A 14,070-nucleotide genomic window follows, 5' to 3' on the forward strand; every position below is an offset into this window, starting at 1 on the left:
GTTTCTTATCTCAAGTGTTGGCACCAGAAAGAAAGGAGAAAGGTTCTGTGTTTTGTACAGCTTGTGGGAGAAGTATCTTGGAATACCACAAGAAAAGAAACATTGAGAGCATCACCAGGCTACCATAAAAATTGCAACCATCTCCAGTTGTGGAAATAGAAGACATGAGGGGATTGATCTTGGAAAACAAGATGTACAGATTCCAAGTAAGATATATTTAAAATTTCCAAAAGTTATTCCCACATCTTTATGAGGAAGTCTCTGTAGCTCCCTATCAAATATAAGACAGAAATTCTAATCACAGCTACACAACACAGAGCACTCACACTGCATGGGTAGTCCACGGACACGGGGCAGAGCCACACGTATGCACGGTGGGTGGACTTAGCACATGCTTGGTGGCAAAGGCTCCTGTATGGGAAAAAGACCCAATCCAGTAAGGAATTCACCTCACACCCAGAGAAATAGAACTCCACTAGTTTGTAACCGGTCCTAGCTAGTGCTTAAGAGGGTCTGGCCTTGACCAGATCTCCCACAGCTTACACAGGGTGAGAATCTTACATATGCTTTGATACAGAGGCAGTCTTTAGGTTCCCACCCCAAGTTAATTTTCTGTGCAACTTTGCAAATTCAAAGATGCAAAGGAATGGTGGTCTCAGTTATCTTAAGTAAATAACTTGCCCTCAAAGCAGCTGACAAAGAGTCACTTCTGATAGGAGGAAGCAGCTCTAGGGAGTGCATGTACAAAATAGCAAACTTCAGTAAACAAGCTCTAATTAAGTCAGAAGTGTAACTCCAATTCTTTATCTTCCTATATTATCCAGGCAAAACCTGTCAGTAAGCTACCCATCTTAAAGTTACGTCTGAATAGTGGTTGAGGTAGTGCCCTGACCTTACTTTTTCTTCTTCAGTCACCTGCGTAATGGGCCTGGACAAGCAAGAAGTGTAGACATATACACCTCACTGTGAAATCAGGACCAGACTTTAAGTAGACAGTGGGCAAAAAGGCGAATGTCCAAAGTCTCAAAACAGGATAGGTTCTCAAGAGAAGACATACAAATGGCCAGAGACATAGGAAGAAGTGGTCCAGCATCACTAGTCAGCAGAGAAATGACAGTTACAATCCCAAGATAGAACCCGAGTCCAGCAGAGAGCTATTGTGTAAATGCTACAATGACAGATGTTGGCAAGGATGTGGAGGAAAAGGATTGTGAGTCAAGACAAACACGTGGAGGTGTTTATGGGTGCTCTTGGAAATATTAAAGTAGGATGATTGCATGATCCACCCAAAGGAAATGACGTCAGTGTGACAAAGTGGCTTCTTCACTCTGGCATTCTCTGAAGCAGCTCTCACAACAGTCAGGAAATGGAAACAACCATTTGTCAATGAATACACAGTGTAATGGTGGTATTACACACAAGGGAATATCATTGCGCCTAAAAGGAACGGAATTCTCTCACTGCCATACTATAAGTGCAAATAGATACTATTACATGAAATAAATCAGGCACCAAAGGTGCATAGTCCCACGTTAGGCGAGAGCTAACAACGGTGAGAGGGTAAAGAGGTCACCAGACACTCAGGAGACTGGGGAAAGTTGGGGTGTGGGGAGGCTGCTCAGTGGGTACCAAGGTGAAGTCAGGCTCAGAAGCCCTGGGGTTCAACTGCACAGTGGGTGACTTGCAGGTAACACAGACTCATCTCAAAAACGACAAGGGATTTGGAGAATTTCTGCACCAAAGACCATCTGAAGAGATAAATATTTGACCAGCTTAAAAGCAGTATGTAGGGAAATATATGTATGAACATTACACGGTAAACTTTTATGATTTTTGTATATCAGTTAAAAATTGAAATAATTAAGGCTGGAGAGTTGGCCCAGTGTGTCAAGTGCTGGCGCTATAAGTGTGATGACCTGAACTCAGATTCTAAGCATCCTTGTAAAAAGTCAGACACAGAGATGTAAACTCAGGGCTGGAAGAGGGGGAAGCAAGTTCTCCTAGAGTTTGTAGGCCAGCCAGTCCAGCTGGACCAGTGAGCTCCAGGTTCAGCAAGAGTGCCTTTCTAAAAAATAATGGTGAAGAGTGACTAGGAACAAACCTGATGTCAGCCTTCAGCCTTCATATAAGCATGCACACACAAATAAACATGTATATATGTATACACCACATACACAGAATTAAATAATTACAGACAGTGGCATTTCTAGCACTTTAAATAAATACATATTTTAGACTCATGATATTTTAATTACCACTTAAAAATATTTATTATGTGTATGAGTGTTCTGCCTGCATGTATGTATTTGTACCATAAGTGTGCAGTGCCCTCGGAAGCCAGAGAGGGCACTGGATCGCCTGGAACTGGAGTTACAGACAGTTGTGAGCTGCTGTGTGTATGCAGGGACTTGAACTTGGGTCCTCTGCAAGAGCAGCCAGTGTTCCTAACTCCTGAGCCATCTCTCCAGCCCTGTTACCTTTCCAACAGTGCAAAGTTAATAAGCATCATACTTAGCTTCACCCCAGAGAGGAGCAAGGGCACCTGAAGGTAAAGGAAGAAGCCATCTCTGAGGAAGAGGTTATTCTCATGGAAAAACCTGGTGGTGGATGAAGTGGCTGGACACAGAAGACAAAATTTTAATTGAAATAGTCCCTGTTCTGTGGTGTACGCACTCTCTGCTACCTCATACCTTCCAGAATACATTTCTGTCAGTGTGACTCTAGAGAAACAGGGTGGGTCTGTCATGGAAGTGGACAAGAAAGCAGCAGAGAGAGGAAGAAGCTCAGGGAAGCAGAATTCAGAGGAAGATGACACCTCCAGAATCCTCAGAAATATGGGGAAAAATCCTTCGCAGAACATAGGAAGTGGGTCTGGCCTATGCTGGGTGAATATCGGAGGAAGCCTTCATCCAAGCTTGCTATGCTGCTGAAACTTTCTGTGTGTCTTGTGTCCTGTGAGACAAGAGAGCTCTGACAAAGACAGTTTAAGGGTGAAAAGGTCTACTTCTGTTCCCAGTTCTGGGCTACCGTCCATCAAAGCAGGGAATTCACAGCAGGAGAAAGCTGAGGGAGTTGGTCACATGGCATCCATAACCAGGGGCAAAGAGGGATGAATGCATGCACGTGTGCACAGCTCTGCTAGCTTTGTCCACCTTAAATGGTCCAGTGTTCCTTGCCTAGGGAAAGGAGCCACCCATAACCAAGTCTGTGGTCATCAATCAAGGTAATCAAGGTAGTGTCTCCCAGGCATGTCCAGGGACCTGTTCTCCCTGGTGATTCCACCTTCAGTCAACTTGACAGTGAACAGTAACATCATAGCTCGGTATGATGGCAGAAATACATTATTTTAAACTACTTCAAAGACTTTCTTAAGGGAAGTCCTCTGATAGACAGACAGTGACTTTGGGTGCAGTCTGGAGTCATTGTGTCAATTTGTGGTAAGCTTTACCTTGCTACTGCTTTTGTGTTGGCACAAATACCAACCCAGCAGAAAGGCAGATAACCTATCACTGCATCCACAAAAGCAGTCTTTACCCTGGTAGTTGCAGATCACACTTCCAATTAGAAGGTAGTGTCTCAATAGCTTCCTTGCTTAGTTCAGGGCAGATTTTGTGGCTATTGTTTATTGAGACAAGATCTCTACCAGTCTAGGCTGGCTTTAAACTCACTCTGTAGCTCAGAATGACCCTGAGCTTCTGTACTTCCTGCCTCCACAGTGTGTGCACCTCCACAGTCAGTTTAGATCATGCTAGGTATCCAATCCAAGGTTCCTGGGCACACTCAGCAAGCACTCTACTAACTGAGCTAGTCTGCAGCTCCATCATGGTGAACTTAACACAACTTTTCTTTTGTGTTTAGAGCTCTTCAGGTGTTCTCAGACCCAAAGGAAATGCTGATTGTACTTGTAAGCACAGAAGTAAACCTTTATGGTATAAATGCACTAAGACAAGGCAGCAAAGAGGTTTCTTTCCATGTGATCAGAGAAGATCCAACTTTGAAAGTAACAGTCTGGCTTCAGTTTAATGTGGCTGGCGTTTTCTTGCTCTAATTATCCTGTCTCAGAATGTTAGGCATTTCTAATTTGTAGTTCCCAAACCAGAAACTAAAACCTAAGTGATCAGCAGAACCAGAATCTCTGCTTTTCCTACCTATGTCCCAGTTATCTGGCTCAGGATACACTTTGGTGCTTCAAGAAATTGAGGACAGTTCTTTTGAATGTTATACAATGTCACCGTCATAAGGCAGTCCTGTCCCACAAGCCATGCCCTCCGCTAGAAGCCTGATTCCCCCAGGAAGGCCTCTTCCTTTTTAACATAGCCTAGAATTTGCTGCAATTTTCGAGAAACAGTATTATTGGCCAGTGGTGCTTTTTCACCTGGCAAGAAATGTTGCATTACTTCATTTGCTCCCTTCACACCCACATCTCCCCAGAGGCCCTCCCAAAGCATGATGCTTCCTAGACAGAGCACTCCCAAAATGCTAACGGCTGTTGGAAGCTCTGGAGTGGTTTTCGGGTTCATTTCGCGAGAAAAGAAGCTAACTATTGGAAAACGCACTTTCTATTGGTCTATCTTCTTGCCGTAGCCCAGTAATAGCTTTCAAGTGAAGGAATGTGAGAAAATGCCAAGGATATGTAAGAGAACCCTTCCAGGATACAGAGTGCTGCAACTGTGCCTCCCCAGTGTGTCCCAGTGCATATATGATGGGATTTTCTAACAGGCACTTGAAAAACTCCAGCCATTGTTTGCAATGTCATCGCTGTGACTCAGAGTCTTTGTTTCCATCCTGCCTGCTCCTGTTGTCTGGCTTCCCTGAAAACATCTTTCCCAGGTCTTGCGGACCGTGGCCACTCATCCAGGCGTTCATTTGAGGGGCAGTTATGGAAGGCCCTTACACAGCAGACACCGGGCAGTGAGAGTGAGGGGAGCATGACTGATTTCTGCTGTGTAAGGTGAGCAAAGGCTGCTGTGAGGACCGACTGGGGCGATACAAGCACAGCACTCGGAACGACGCTGGCAGCTGAGAGCCTGTGTCGTCAGTGCTGCTGCACTCACATGCCAGGGGAAGCACACACTCGGCTTATTGCGGTGAAATATACCCGTATGTGAAGAGCGACTGGCATACAAGACAACTCATTGAGAGAGATGGTGAATAACTATAGCGGATAGGCAGGGCTGTGCAGACCCTGTGTGGGGGGAGCAATTCATGGAGGCGTCCCCAAAGTAGAGTGCATAATTGTGTTTGGAAGGGTAAGAGGTAACAGTTGTGACTGGGTCACGTCATGAAGAGATGAACTGGCTTGGAGGCTAAGTGTGCCCTTGAAAGGAATAAGGAAGGGCAGTAACATGAGCATGTGTGAAATTTAGAAAGCTGGTTAAGTTATAAATAGTAAAAAGAGTGGGTCAGACAGGTAGAAAATGGAGACAGAGACTAAAAGGAGAACATGGCCATCACAGAGCAGAGGAGCAAGAAAGTGTGGTATGGGAGCTGGGTAAGCAAGTGAGTAGCCCGGGGAGGCTGGCTGCTTTCTGCCTAAGGAACTTGGATTCAAAGAAAAATAGAGGTTGGGGTGTGTTCCAGTTGGCAAAGGCTTGATCCCCAACACCACATAAACCTGATGTGGTGCCAAACGATGGGCTCAAATCACTACATTCAGGAGGCAGAGGCAGGAGGATCACTCTGAGTTCAAAGCCAGCCTGGTCTATATGGTGAGTTTCAGATCAGTTAGGGCTACAGAGTGAGACCTGTTGAGAGACAGAGAGAGAGAGAGAGAGAGAGAGAGAGAGAGAGAGAGAGAGAGAGAGAGAGAGACAGAGAGAGAGACAGAGACAGAGACAGAGAGACAGAGACAGAGAGACAGAGACAGAGAGACAGAGAGAGGAGAGAGAGGAAAAAAGTTCCAAATCTTACCTCCTGAGCTTTTGTATGAATCAAATAAATACTAGACTCATTCTGGAAATTCACCTCTTGTCTTTGTTTTTTTTCCTTCATCAGAAGACCAAAAAGCAAATTCTACAGTTCATGATGGCTGAAGAGTGTATGAATTAGTCTGCCATGGTCAAATAAACCAAAGCTACTTTATCACATGGCACATGGGTTCTAGAACTTACTCTTTTATAGGATGGGAAATGCTTCCAGAAACAATCTGTATCTGGAGGGGTGATTTAGTGGTTAAAGCATGAGCTATACATACATGAAGACTAGAGACTGTATCTCCAAAAACCCACATAAATTCCGGATGGCTCTGCTGGCCCATCTGTAATCCAAGCTTGGAAGATGGAGATTGGGACCCCTGGGGCAAGCTGGCTAGCCAGACTAACCACACCACCCAGAGCTTGGTTTGATTGTGAGACCTTAATGAGGAGGAAGAATTGCTGTGGGATGTTCTGTATGTGCTGTGGGAGCCCGTTCTCGGGTTCCTCCTGGATTTACCCAGCAGGTCCGCACAGAGGATGATTAGGACCACGGGCCTGAGTGCAGGTGTCTGAGATGGTCTGCATTTGGCTGTGCTGGGGGATGGTCTGTATGTCAAGTTGTTCTGATTGGTCAATAAATAAAACCTGATTGGCCATTGCTAGGCAGGAAGTATAGGCGGGACTAACAGAGAGGAGAAATAAAAGAACAGGAAGGCAGGAGTCACTGCCTGGAGCCGCCCGCCAGGACAAGCAGCATGGGAAAATGCCGGTAAGCCACGAGCCACGTGGCAGGGTATAGATTTATGGAAATGGATTAATTTAAGCTATAAGAACAGTTAGGGCCTGGTGTTGGTGGCGCACGCCTTTAATCCCAGCACTCGGGAGGCAGAGCCAGGCGGATCTCTGTGAGTTTGAGGCCAGCCTGGGCTATCAAGTGAGCTCCAGGAAAGGCGCAAAGCTATACAGAGAAACCCTGTCTCAAAAAAAAAAAAAAAAAAAAAAAAAAAAAAACCAGCCGGGCGTTGGTGGCGCACGCCTTTAATCCCAGCACTTGGGAGGCAGAGGCAGGTGGATCTCTGTGAGTTCGAGGCCAGCCTGGTCTCCAAAGCGAGTTCCAGGAAAGGCGCAAAGCTACACAGAGAAACCCTGTCTCGAAAAACCAAAAAAAAAAAAAAAAAAAAAAAAAACCAAAAAAAAAAAAAAAAAAAAAAAAACAAAAAAAAAAAAAAAACCAAAAAAAAAGAACAGTAAGAAGCCCGCCATGGCCATACAGTTTGAAGCAATGTAAGTCTCTGTGTTTACTTGATTGGGTCTGAGCAGCTGTGGGACTGGCGGGTGACAAAGATTTGTCCTGACTGTGGGCAAGGCAGGAAAACTCTAGCTACAGAGAATGATGGATGGTTCTTAATATCAGCCTCTGGTCTCCATGTATATACATACCTACACACATGTGCCCCCACACATTTCTACACATACACACACACACACACACACACACACACACACAGGAAAAATAAAAACAAGCACTGTTGATCTACCCACAAAGAAAGTCAAACTGTAACTACAGACAATATCACAGAGTACCTGTACATGGAGGGGGGAAAATTCTGTGCATTTTCTGTCCCTTTCTTTTATGGTTTTCATTCTAGTACTGAATGCTGATACAGACATCTCCGCAGTGATATTAGTAACTGTTAAAGATGATGTGAAATGAATCATTATAAAAATAATCATTTTTTTCCATACAGGTTTTCCATACAAAGTTTTTTGATATTGTAAAACTTGAAATCATAACTTATTTGAAATTTAGATCTTCAAAGTAAATGCAAAGCTGAGAATTCTATTTCCCAGAAGATATTACCCCAACATTTTAAGATTTAAAAAATTCTTTCATTTTGTTTGTTTCATGGAGATCGGACAAGCAACAGCAAAGGCAGGTGTGATACTATGAAACTATTTTTGCTGAGAAGGTAATAATTTACTTAGTATATCTTATTATATGTGGTATAACAATAATATATTTTCTTACTAATAACTGTAAGTTTTGAAAAATATCTACTTAAAAAATGGAAGTGGGACAAGTGTGAGTTGCTGAGATGGTTCAGTGGTCAAGGTCTCCTGTTGCCTCAGAAGCCTGGCACCCTGAGTTCAATCCTTAGAACCTTGTGAAGGTAAAAAAAGTATCAACTCTACCAAGTTGTCCTCTGTCACATGTTCATGGCATACACACAGACATAAATAATGTAATAAAAATGGTTTTTTTTAAAGAAGCTAATTATTTTTGACTTTAGCAAAGTGTACCAATTATGCTCATTAGTTTTTATTATCAAGTTGATACAACCCTAAGACACCTGAGAAGAAGAAATCTCAGGTGAGGCATTGCCTGGATGAGGTTGGCCTGCGGCCATATCTATAAGAGGTTGTCCTGACTGAAGGCTGATGATTGATGATTGATGAGGGATGGCCCAGCCCACTGCGCATGGTACCATCCCTAGGTAGTGGGTTTGGGCTGTGTAAGAAAGCTTAGCTGAGCAAGAACCAGACAGCAAGCCAATAAACAGAGTTTGTCCATGGTTCTGCTTCATGTTCCTGCCACGGCTTCCTCAGTCGTGGACTGCGGTCCTTAGTATAAGCCAAGGAAACCTTTCATCTCCTAAGTTTCTTTTGTCAGAGTGTTTTATCCCTGCAACATGAAGTGAACCAGGACAATAAGGTGTATGTGGGTTTTGGATATTATTCTGTTCTAGTTTTAAGTCTACAGCAGGGCAAATTTTAATTGTTGTGGGAAACTAAGTGCAACATTACAATTCCTTGAGTGGGGCGATGCTCACATCCTACCTAGCCAAGTGAATGCTGTTAGGACATTTCCTTGGCTAATAAAACCTATTTTTTTTGAAAAAGGATTGATTGGTAGACAAAAACTGTCCAGAAAAAACAAAAAGTTGTAACACTGCTAGAGAGAAGTTGTTAGAAAAAGGATGGTACAGAAAGCCTGGGGAAAATGCTGTAAATACGAGGAGTATCCAGTCCATTGATGATAAAGCTGCACCGTGTGGTAGAGGAAGACACTCACTGCTGATCTCTGGCCTCTGTGCAGCTCACATATGCCCCCCTCTTCTCTCCTTTCTCCCTACTCTCCTCTCTTTCTCACAGGAAGTTTAACGGAAGAAGGTTTCCAGAGTCTATGTTACTAAATTAATGAAAGCACAGAGGTTTTGACTAGATTTTTGGAATAAGGCATCAGATTATTCTTTCTCCCAGTTCCCCTTCTGTGAGTCAAAAGAACTATATAATAAAATCAGAGTGACATCTAATTTCTCAGGGCAAATATCTTCCCAAAAATGAAATAATAAGGGCAGTTGCAATGGCTGAGCTCTTGCTATGGTGTATGCAATGTCTCCTACACCATGGCATCATCGTCTTATACAACCCTTGCAGTAACTTCAGGAGGTGGCAGCAGACACTGCTCATCCCAGAGGGCTAAGGACCTTGTGCAAGTCTGACAGCAGAGAGAGCAGGGCAAAGGGTGTGAACTTTCACCTCCATGCATGGTTAGTCAGTTTGGAAATGAAAGAAACCATAGTTGGTTTTGGAATTGGAGCAAAATAAGGACTGAAGTTACCTGAAGGTACATTAAAATGACATTGATTGAGCAAAGCTGTGGGTTGAGGGACTGCCAGGGCTGTTGCTGACTTCTGACGCTGGATTTCTGCATCAGCATTTGTTTTGATATCTTACTGGGTCATTAGAAAGACCAGGGATCTCCATGGATTCTGACTACATCCCCTGCCTTGAGACAGACTCCCATAAGAAACAGTACTGTTGAGAGCCCAGTGACCTTCACCCAGGTTTCAAATTGAATAAAGATTCATATTAATTACTTAGAACATTATGTAATTGGTGCTATCCTGCAAATTAATCTTTGATCAAAAGCACACCCCGCCCCCCCAATTCTAGTGTTTGCAGTAGCAGCTTAGACAATTTTGTGCCAGCCCCTTGCTAAGATATCCACAGACCATCCTGTTTAGTCCTCTAACAACCCTTGAGGCAGGCATCGTCTGTACAGGTGAAGGAACTCAGACGACGGAGCTGACCGATGACTGGCCACACTCCAGTTGTCCCATATGGTCAAACATCTTTCATTCCACAATGCCAATTCTTCTCTGCAGCTTAAACCCAGGACAGACTCTTAAGATTACTAATTACTGTTGAGTTTATTCAGTTACCATGGTGGTATGTATAGAACTTAGGCATGTCCTACAGAGAGGTGGGATGGCTTATAAGTGAAATTTCTATGAAATGGAAGTCTGTTCTGATTTCCCCATACCCACCAGAGTAAGAGCAACCCGCCTTTTGAGTACTTTGAACTTGATTAATTAATAAGAAAAGACAAAAAAAATCCATTGTCAGATACAAGCTGGAATGTATAATCTGTACTTTGGGTATGAAAACTAAGTTCTGACCTTTAATTGATTTTTTTTCTAGGCAAATTTAATAAAATGATCAAATGAAATTGAAATATCATATTCTTCCCTGGAGCTCTTAAGATCTCTTCTTTAATCTATGTTTAAATCCCACATGAAAACCCTCAGACTCTAAATGTGCCCCAGATGTGCCAAAAGGAAGCCTTGGTAGCACACATTTTCTCATGGCAGAACTGCATTTCATAGTCTGGAGCCAACAGCTTTCCTGTCCCCTAGGAACCCCTCCCTATTAGTGCAGCAACATATAGGCATAGCAAACCTTTCCAGTTTGGTTTTAATTCAAATGCTTAACCTTTGAGCAGTCAATTGGCTTAGACTTCACAGCACACGGTGAACCAAGCATTCATTTTCAACAAGTGGAGAGCACGGTGGAGTGCTCCATCTGTCACACAGAAAATTAGTCAATGAGGTCTGCTGTGCTATGGTGGAGAGCCAGGAAACGTGCAAATGAGAGGAAGACACCGGTGTCCTTTCCTCCACTCAGCTTATCACATCTACAAGTCTGACCGGAGCAACCTCGGGCCTCCACATGTGCTGAGGTCTCTCTTACCTTTCTGTCCTTTTTCCTCCTCTGGCTTTGTGCTGAGACCAGAAGGTGAGAATAAGGCTGAATAGGAAATGTGACAGAATTGAATTCACCTCCAAAGAGCAGAGAGCCTCTCACAGCATCCCAGGAGCAGCAGCTTTCACCACAAGGCTCCAGAAGAATGGCTCATTGCACCATTATATCCCCTGCCTGAGGTCCGGCTCTCCCCCAGCTGAGCTTGGAAGGCTCTGTGGGCTGGGCTTCCCATGGACACCTGCAATCCTCTCTCTATTGTGACACACAGACAGTGCCTTCTGGTCCTAGTGTTGCTATTGCGGCCTTCAGCACACCCAGGTTTGAGAAACAGAGTCTTCATATCTTTTTAGAGATCAGAACAGAATATACAGTCATCTTATGAATTCAACCAACTAGTCATTCAGTTAATTAAAAAGGGGGCTGATAACCTGCCCTCTATCAAATACCATATTGAACTTTGTAGATAAGGAATTCAAAATGTGCCAAAATATATAGACACCTACACTTGCAGGCCACCCCATTTCCCTTTACTCTTCCCTTCCATGTCCTGTGTGTTTTTCACAGAGTCCTGCTGGCACTACTAAGAGTCCTCTCAATCAACATGATCTTAGGTTTCAGTCACATCCTGCTCTGTTGTGATCGGGTAATTTTGGACAAGCTTTGTAACAGTTGTGTGCTTCAGCTTTCTGTAATCCTGAAGTGAAAATAATATATAGTCCTTCTATCCAAAGACTCTGGGAAGATTAAAGAGGTCAATTTCTATAAATGGTTTGGGACAGGGGGCAGCAAATGATTAGTATGATATCAGTATTTATGCATGTTTGCCATCCACTGGAGTTCAGATGTCCTAAGTCTCCTTTGGACGTGTGTGTGTGTGTGTGTGTGTGTGTGTGTGTGTGTGTGTGTGTGTGACTGCTAAAAGATCTCATTCAGAGGTGTCAGCTGGTGACAGCCATCTATAATAGCATATGAATAAAAAGGAATCTTATATTCATCAGTTTAAATTTATTTAATTCATTTATTTATTTGAGACAGGGTCTCAGTATTTAGCCCTCACTGGCCTGGAACTCATTATGTAGATAAGCCTGGCCTTGAACTCACAGAGATTAACCCTGCTTCTTGCCTCCTGGCTATTCCAGAGTTTAAAAAACCTTAGTGCACTGCCTCCTGCATTCTTTGTGTGAATGTGTGCATGCAGGTGCACCTGTGTTCGCAGGAGCGTCTAAAGTCTGTGGAGGCCAGAGGTAAACGTTGGCTGTTATTTACCAGGAGCTTCTCAGCTTGATTTTTGAGACAATTTCTCTTCATGGCCTGGAACTCACTGTTGAGGCTAGGCTGGCTGGCCAGCAAGCTTCAGTGCTCTCTTGTCTCTGCTTTTCCAGGGCTGGGATCACAGCATACGCTACTATGCCTAGATGTTTATCCTGGTTCTGGGAATGGAATTCAGGTCCTGGTGATTTACACAGCTAATGCTTTGCCATTACTATCAAGTGAGCCTCAGGAGTGGGTGAATCTTCAAAGACTCTGCCCTTGACCATGTTTCAGTTGAGGGTCCTCTGAACCTAGTCTCAGCAACAAATGTTGCTAGGCACTCTTGACATCTAAAGAGGTTCATTTTCCCACATCATCCTTGTTGATATCTCAATCAGCTCCCTTTTATTAACCTTCCATTTCCTCCCTTCTGCCTCCAAATACTTACTTGTCTTTATTTTTATATGAACTTGAATTCACTCTCACCTATTGTTAATAGTCTTGAATAAAGACTGAACAAGTATTAGAATAATTCCTCTTTAGTAATCAAAAAGTCAAAATATCAGTGTGCCTGAAATAAGATTGGTTCTCTACACAGGGCAATGGGAAAACTGACTAGGGGGGGTTTATGATGTTCAGACAAATTTTCTTTGGAGGGTCATGGAGGGAAGAGTGGCAGAGGACAACAGCCAGAACAGGGATGTAGAGTATCCCAAGCATTCATCTGCAGTTGTGTTCCTCATAGAAGATAAAAGGGCTTGGAGACAGATCAGGCACTCAAAGCCAGCCTCGGCTACATAGCAAATTTAAGACCCGTACTACATGAGGCTTTGTCTCAAACATAAAATAATAACAGTTTTATGATTGATTCAGGTTGACCCTAGGCTGAGCTTGTTTTCTAATACTATTGGTAAATGTAATGAGCTCTCTCTCTCCATCCTCTATCTCCCCCCATCCCTCAACATCATGCCTAGAATAGGGAGAAAAAACTGTGAATTGTATCATTTTGAAGGAAATCAATTGCCTTAAACAATTTTTTAATTTGTGAAGAAAGCAGCTACATGAGGGAGTTAAATTGCATTTCAGCTCAGCTTGAAATATCTGTTAGAGGAGAAGGAATTGCAAGGAATAATGGTATTTGTGTTTTTCCATTTGAAAATGATACCTTTGTGTCCAGAATACTTCAGATTCTAAGAATCATAGTTAGAAGGTGGGGTGGGGGAGAGAAGATAGGGGTGGAGAGAGAGAGAGAGAGAGAGAGAGAGAGAGAAAGAGTGTGTGTGTGTGTGTGTGTGTGAGAGAGAGAGAGAGTGTGTGTGTGTGTGTGTGTGTGTGTGTGAGAGAGAGAGAGAGAGAGAGAGAGAGAGAGAGAGAGAGAGAAGATGAGAGAGAATATCAATGAATAGAAAAATGTGGATTTATATTAATCACTGTAAAATATTTTCCTTTGGGTCATTTAGTATTTCAATTGGTAAGACACTGCTTTCCTGAAAGAAGTACTTGTAATTGGGCATGGAGCTTAGAAAGTTCTCCATACCAATGTCAAGTCATCAGTTGTATCAGAAGAGACAGAGCAAACACTTGGGAAGAGCTTTGTTCCCATCACAACAAACTGAATCCTCCTCTGTGCATAAGGACACTTAGCCCAGGCTTGCTAAACATCAGTGTATGGGAAGAGACCAGCCTGACCATCTTCTGCATTTGCTGCTCTCTGGCTGTGTCTGACAAAAGCTTGGGTGTCAGCCTCAGCAGAGTTTAGGCCTGTGTAAGACGCAGGAATTACCATGATCTCTGAGTGTCCTACTCACTGTTACACACTCCTGTCTTCCTTCTCTCTCTCTCTCTCTCTCTCTCTCTC

At 43.4% G+C, this 14,070-nt stretch overlaps 1 protein-coding gene across 4 annotated transcripts in view; it reads right to left on the minus strand.

The window, feature by feature from the left end:
* Far2 (fatty acyl-CoA reductase 2) overlaps window positions 1-14,070 on the minus strand; it is a 116,955-nt gene that overhangs the window by 50,786 nt on the left and 52,099 nt on the right. Inside the window, exon 1 of one of the 4 annotated variants that reach the window (XM_037203967.1) lies at window positions 10,950-11,158. The exons of the other annotated variants lie outside the window; for them this stretch is intronic. The gene's annotated coding sequence lies outside the window, so the exon portion shown is untranslated. Of the gene's footprint in view, window positions 1-10,949; window positions 11,159-14,070 lie in introns of those variants that run through there. 4 annotated transcript variants of the gene reach the window in all.

The sequence above is a fragment of the Peromyscus leucopus genome, chromosome 3, assembly GCF_004664715.2.
Source record: "Peromyscus leucopus breed LL Stock chromosome 3, UCI_PerLeu_2.1, whole genome shotgun sequence".
NCBI lineage: Eukaryota > Metazoa > Chordata > Mammalia > Rodentia > Cricetidae > Peromyscus > Peromyscus leucopus.